The sequence below is a fragment of the Triticum aestivum genome, chromosome 7A, assembly GCF_018294505.1.
Source record: "Triticum aestivum cultivar Chinese Spring chromosome 7A, IWGSC CS RefSeq v2.1, whole genome shotgun sequence".
NCBI classification, from domain to species: Eukaryota; Viridiplantae; Streptophyta; class Magnoliopsida; order Poales; family Poaceae; genus Triticum; species Triticum aestivum.
The window spans coordinates 356,300,631-356,307,922 of NC_057812.1; positions in this window are offsets into that span (position 1 = coordinate 356,300,631).

A 7,292-nucleotide genomic window follows, 5' to 3' on the forward strand; every position below is an offset into this window, starting at 1 on the left:
ATATTGTACCGTGGGTGTTGTAGGAATATCTTCCTCGCCTCCTGACCATACAGGTGGTTTGAGAGGTAATCATCATTGAATTGCTTTGGAAAGGCCTAAAAACAAGGATATGCATAAATATCTTCTCTAGATATGAGATGGCGCAAAGGAATAAAAAGACAAGGAATAATAGTTAGTACCATCCTATGGTGCCACGATGTAGTTACCCGCTGCAAAAACTGCCATGTAGACGTGCTAAGAATCCAGGCAGCTTGACCCCATTTATTCCCATGGCCATTTACCTTCATCTCTCGCGCAACATGATACAATAAGCACACCCACGATGACACAGACAGAGAGGACATCCAGCGGTTCCAATGGCACTCCCCGTGGCTCCAATGGCGCTCCCGGCGGCGACGACAACAACGGGGGGCAGTTTACCATCCATCACATAGTGGACACCCACGTGAGGGGGAATGACCTCTCGGTAGTGTACATGAATGAGCCAGGCTCGGTGGAGGGCACCATCCAAACTATAGACCAGTTGCTTGCTGAGGACAGGTACTCAGTGGTCGGCTTCAATCTCGAGTTCACCAGCAGTTATGTCGGGGCAAGAACAAAAGGTTGTCGTCGCTTAGATTTGCATGTGACATAACGTCCTCGTCTACTACTACAACCTGGCCACACGGCCATGCGAGCGTTTCGCCAGGTTTAGGGGGCGAAGGGGTACATGGGCCTTGGCCCTACACTGTGCACAGACGGGGGAGGCCGGACGTCTGGGTGTCGGGTCAGATGTCTGGGCTTTTGCGAGGGGCCAGATGTCTGGGCTGGAGGGGCGGGATGTTCGGGCTGGCGGGATTGGTCTTGATGCATTCGGGATGGAGGGCGCCAGATTTCCGGGCTTGGGCAGGATGTGCAGGCCGAGGCTGGATGTCTGGGGCATGTAGGTTCTTGGCGGCTGTCGTGGTGGATGCTCCAGGGGCTGGATGTCCGGGGGTCATGGTTGGATGTCTAGGTCCTGGAAGCTTCCCTTGAATCCTTCTGTTTGTTCTCTTCATCCGTGAACTTGGGGACCTGTCCGTCTTCACGTGCATCTTAGAGAGGGTCCTCTTGGTACCTAATCATGCACAATATTCCAGACTTAGGTAGTAGCCATATCTCAAGTGGGTCATATGTGATATCTCTAAGGAAGGAAGTCACCTCAATATCGAGATCTGTAGCTCTAGCTCGTGTCATATGTTCTCTTGGCACTTGGTGAGACGATGGTAGGTCCATGGGGATGACCGTAGGATGCTCCGCATCAAAAGCGCTGCCAGGGAGACAACTCAGAAGTTTTAGAGAGTCATTTTATTCTTTAGTGTGCTTTTATAAATTTAAAAACCAAAAAATATAGAGGGGAACTTAAAACTTTTCAAAAATAAAAGTGAAAGTGAGAGAGACGAGCATTGTTAAAGTGGGAGCTAGCCTTGAACTTTGTTCATGCCCATGGAAATGCTGAGATCCTTGATTATAGGAACTTTTCAACAAAAATAATTATCCCCTTGTACAAATCCATTGTATTATAAAAATAATGTGCCAAGTTTTGCCTTTAGGATGATTAGATCACTTGTTGGTATGTGTTGTGCCAAAACAGAAACTTTGGCTGTAGTGCGTGAATTTACTTTTTTTGGAGCATGAAAAATTCTAAAAAAATTACACAATACTGCTAGGAAAATTGTTAATTTTTCCTAATTTTTTAGAATTTTTGGAGTTACAGAAGTATGGTCAATGTTCAGATTGCTACAGACTGTCCTGTTTTTGACAGATTTTATTTTGGATACATTGTTTTTCTTGTTTTGATGGAATTATGGAGTGCATCGAGTGGTATAAGCCATGGAGAAGTTAGAGTACAGTAGATATAATGCAAAAACATAATATTAATCGGTTTGCAACTGTACTTAAAATAGTGATTTGCATTATTATACTAATGGATCTCACGAGTATTCTGTTAAGTTTTGTGTCGATGAAGTATTCAAGACCGAGGAGGTCTCGATATGAGGAGAAGGAGGAGATGCAAGAGTTCAATCTTGGGGATGCCCAAGGCAGCCCAAGTAAATATTGAAGGAGACTCAAGCGTCTACGCTTGGGGATGCCCCGAAAGGCATCCTATCTTCCTTCAACAAGTATCCGTATGTTTCGATTTTTGTTTTGTTCATGTCATATGTGTAAATCTTGGAGCATCATGTGCTTTTTATTTTTCATTTAGTAATGCACCATGCTGGTATGAGATAGTCCTTTGTTGATTTATAGAATGCTCATTGCACTTCACTTATATCTTTCGAGTATGGCTTTATAGAATGCTTCATGTGCTTCACATATATCATTTAAGGTTTGGATTGCCTGTTTCTCTACATATGGAAAACCGTTATTTATAGAGTGCTCTTTTTCTTCACTTATATTAGTTAGAGCATGGTCTTTTGTAGAAAGAATTAAACTGTCTCACTTGACTTACATATATTTAGAGAGTCAACATGAATTGGTCATTCACTTGACTTACATATATTAGTTAGATCACTGAATATTATATGATATGTGTCGGTGTCAAAACCGGCGAATCTCGGGTAGGGGGTCCCGAACTGTGTGTCTAAGGCAGATGGTAACATGAGACAAGGGACACGATGTTTACCCAGGTTCGGGCCCTCTTGAAGGAGGTAATACCCTACGTCCTGCTAGTTTGTTCTTGATGATATGAGTATTACAAGAGTTGATCTACCACGAGATCATAGAGGCTAAATCGTAGAAGCTAGCCTATGGTATGTTTGTCTGTTGTCCTACGGACTAAACCCTCCGGTTTATATAGACACCGGAGGGGGCTAGGGTTACACAGAGTCGGTTACAAGGGAGGAGATCTACATATCCGTATTGCCTAGCTTGCCTTCCACACCAAGGAGAGTCCCATCCGGACACGGGATGAAGTCTTCAATCTTGTATCTTCATAGCCCAACAGTCCGGACAAAGGATATAGTCCGGCTATCCGGAGACCCCCTAATCCAGGACTCCCTCAGTAGCCCCTGAACTAGGCTTCAATGACGATGAGTCCGGCGCGCAGTATTGTCTTCGGCATTGCAAGGCGGGTTCTTCCTCCGAATACTCCATAAAAGATTTTGAACACCAGAATAGTGTCCGGCTCTGCAAAATAATTTCCACATGCCACCATAGAGAGAATAATATTTCCACAAATCTAATTTGCTGACATGTTTAGATAGCACGATGTTACGTCATGGCTCGGTCATTATTCGAACAGTTTTTCCCAACCAGCACCGCACATAACGTGGGGCGGTTTTCTTGACACGTCCTATCAAAGCAGAGATCGTGTTCCCCTTATTAAGAGATTCTCATCAATACGGACGCGGGTAACCCAACCATGCCATTACTTATGGCGCTTGGGGAATAAGAGGTTTTACCAAGCGAGGGGGAAGGGGCACATCGCCTCTTCCGCCCTTATAAAGGGACAAGAATTCACCGTCTTCACCCATACCTTCTTCCCAACTCATTCCATTCTGCTCAGGCTCCAACGCGCGAGCGTTCACCTCCACTACCCACAAGAGGTCTTCCAAAGATGTCTGGATCCGGAGCAGGAGGCAAATGGATGGCCTCTACTGTCCGAGAGAAGGATATCAAAAAGCTTCGGGAGGCCGGGTATCTGGCCAAGAAAATCAGCCACCGTCTCCCGACGGCGGGACAGATCGTCCCCACTCTGGAACCCCACGAGAGGGTTGTATTCCTCCCTCACTTTGTCCGCGGGCTGAGATTTCCCCTTCCCCCATTCGTTCACGGTATCATGTACTATTATGGGGTCGATCTTCACGATTTGTCCCCTAATTCCTTCCTCAACATGTCGACATTCATTGTCATGTGTGAGGCTTTTCTCCGTGTTTCGCCACACTTCTGTCTATGGTTGAAGGTCTTTAATGTGAAGCCCAAGGTGGTGGACAGCAAGCATGCGAGTGTGGGGGCGCTATGGTGAGCAAGATACCCAATGTCATATGGCCAATAGGAACCTTTAATGATTCTGTCAAGGAGTGGCAGCAACAGTGGTTTTACATCACTGAGCCTAGCGGTAAGGAGCGGGCCGCTTCTCCCGAGTTTCGATCTGGCGCCCCTCTGCGGCTTACGTCCTGGGTCAAGAAAGGACTGGATTGGTCCTCGTCCGACGAACTGTCGGTGCTCCAGACGCGCGTTAAGGATATGGGAGATAAGAACATTGAACTTGTCGACGTAGTCCAGGTGATGTTAGTCTGCCGGATACTGCCTTGTCAACACCGGACTCACAATCTATGGGAGTTTGATCCGGCCAGGCACCAAACCTTGCGAAGGCTCTTCGGCTCGTCGCGCGAGGATATTTGGAAGGTGCTTTTTAAGTCCAACAAATCATGGCCGGACTCCGCCGAAGACCGCGGGTACTAATTGTCCCGCCCTGCAAGTTCGGTGAGTTTATCAAACTTTTCCATCCGCATGACCCAATGGATGCACTTGACGCGTGTTTGTTCAACTTTCCTAGAGCTGGACGGAGAAGGTGGAGCGGATCCATTGTCCGGCCCCGCTGCCCGAAGACCCGGCCATCCCACTTCTGACGAAGATGCTGGTCCCGGCGCCTTACAAGGTGCCGAAGAAGACGGCTGAGAAGGGGGCTAAAAAGACCCGGGGCAGCCTTCATCATTGCGGCACTTCGGGCACAATTCTCGAAGGCTCTGAACCCCATGCCGCCTTCAAAGAGGACAAAAAGGAGGAGGGAGATGAATCCCCTGCGGAGGGAAGAAGGAAGAGGACGGCCTCCGTATCCTTGGAGGCCGAACTAGCCAAAAGAGGAAAGATTCCTCGTCAAGAGGAGTCTCCTACCGCCGCCGACAGCGGCACGACATGGGATCCCAGGGCCCAGCCCCTGGTGAACTCGTGAGTATCCGAATACGTTTAAGCATCCGGACTCATCGTGGCTTAGTATTTTAACCTAAGCCGTATAATTCTTGTAGTCCGGCGAGGTCCCGTACCAAACGATCCTCATCAGGGACTTGCTGAGCTCAAACGTTGTGGAGAGCGGAACGCCCCCAAAGGATCCTTCCTCCAAATAGGTGCCAAACACCAAGGCCTCTTCCCGACAGGACCCCGGCCAAGGAGAAAAGGAAGAACCCATGAAAGCGGCGCTTGGAGGTCGAACCGCAGGGGTCGGATACATGGGGAATAAGATTCCGCCGGCGACCTCTATCCATCCAGAAGTGTCGGATGCCTAGCTGGTGGCACTACGAGATGCCTCCATTGTTGATGAACACTGTGCCCTGATGGGCATGGTGATTAAGAAAATTCAGTCGACCGAGAATGGACTGAACGAAGCTTGTATTAGCCTTATAAAAGGCTTTGAGGTATGTTATATGAGTTATCGAAGAGTGTCATAGTATAGATAGTAGCCCCTGATACACTGTTCGGTGAAAGAAAGAACCGGACAGGGGATCAAATTCATGATCTTAGGAAGACTTACTAAATGACATTGATTTCTCTCCTGTTTCGAGCAGATACCTGTAGCGGCTGCTGGCTCTCATACTGCAGAGATCGCCGGACTGAATCAAAGTCTGGAGCGGGCCAGAGAAGAAATTGGCCAATTGCAAATGCAGTTGAGGGATAAGCAAGGTATGCACCAGTATTATGTGTATTTATTGCGAGATAAATGTTTGGTATGAAATAAGCCGCATAATTTGTGCTAGGAGTTATGACCGATGTCGAGGCCCTCAAAAGGGCCGTTGCCAAGGCCGAGAAAAAGGCGGCCATGGAGCGGACTCTTCGTGAGAAACACGAAGCCAGAGTTCTTAAAGCTGAGCAGGAGCTACAAGAGGCCGTAAGTAAATGCGAGGCCTTGGAGCAGAGTTTAACGAAGAAAGAGTCTGAACTCACCAAGGCGCGCCAAGCCACGAGCGATGCCCAGGGGGAAACCCATAGCATGTTGTAGGGGATCCAAGAGGCGAGGCAGATCGCGGCAGGTAAGTTTTTCCCATGTAAAGAAAATATTTGAAGGGAAAACTATGTTACTGATTGCGAATCTGGACTTCTCAGGTGTATTTGCCGAGCTGCCGCACAGTATATCAGATGCCGCTCACTTCTACCGAGCCGAAGGAAGGAACATTGCCGACAAGATTTTTTGGTCTCAGTATTTGGCATCGAATTATCCGGTGCCTTTTGCGGATCAACTGAAACAGCTGATCGAACTGCATAAGGCGGCAGAACTAGCCATGAAAGATGTGGTTATCCGTCCATGGCCTGCCGAACCGATTCCAAGCAGCTACTTTGGGCTCATAAGGCGTCTTATAAGCGCTTGCCTTCGACTTGGCGTCATCAAGTGGTCGGTTTTTATTGAAGGAGGGTGAATGGCCCTCGCCTTTGCAAAGGTGCACTGGGGGAAGATGGATGCCGAAAAGCTGGTGACCGAAGGACCGCCGGAGGGGAAGGAGCACCGGAAGCCCGAATCATATTATAGGAGTGTCCTGAAAGGATCCTACCTTGCAGCGGAGCTATGTACCAAGGACATTGTATTTCCCTGAATGTGGAACATATTGTCCGTTGTAATGTTTAAACAAGGTCGTTGATATGTCGACTGTTATATAAAAGTTTACCCTCCTATGCGGTCGTTTGTATACTAAGGTTGAGAGTTGGGCAGTCATCGGTTTCTGCCCCCACGTAAGGAGTACGGGGGTGTTCGGGATAAACCTGAGCACTCTTTATCCCAGTTTCGGGTCCTCCAAGGGAGGTGCTCAGCACAACGAACCAGGCAATCGGACTATAGGGCTTTATCACTCTCACTTAGCTAGAGTAGCTTTACTATGGTCGGCGCAGCCCCTTGTGTTCGGAAGACCATACTAGGGGCTCTATAAGCGCCTGACCGGGGAAAAAAAGTCGATCCGTCGCACGCTGCATTGGTTATGGCATTGTGCGGGAGAAATCCTTAAAGATTTTGTGACCGCTCGAACAGCTGACCAGCTCTCACCATATCATGACAGTCCGTTTTCGGCTTTCTCTACTGAGGTGCTCGTCCGGAAGAACCGGGACACAATCGAAGTAGTTCTCCCAGTGCTACCTTAGCCGATATAGCGGAACGTAAGGTACCTAAACATAGGAGCCGGGAAAACCCAACTATTGACCCAAGAGATGATTCGGAGCTGATGCATATAATGCTATAAGTTCGGGGTGCCGAACTTCCGTGAAGGTGTTCGGACATTTATTGCCGTGTTACGGGGAAGACGAAGCCCCTGGCATATATAGGGCATACCGCTGTGTACGGATGCCATTTG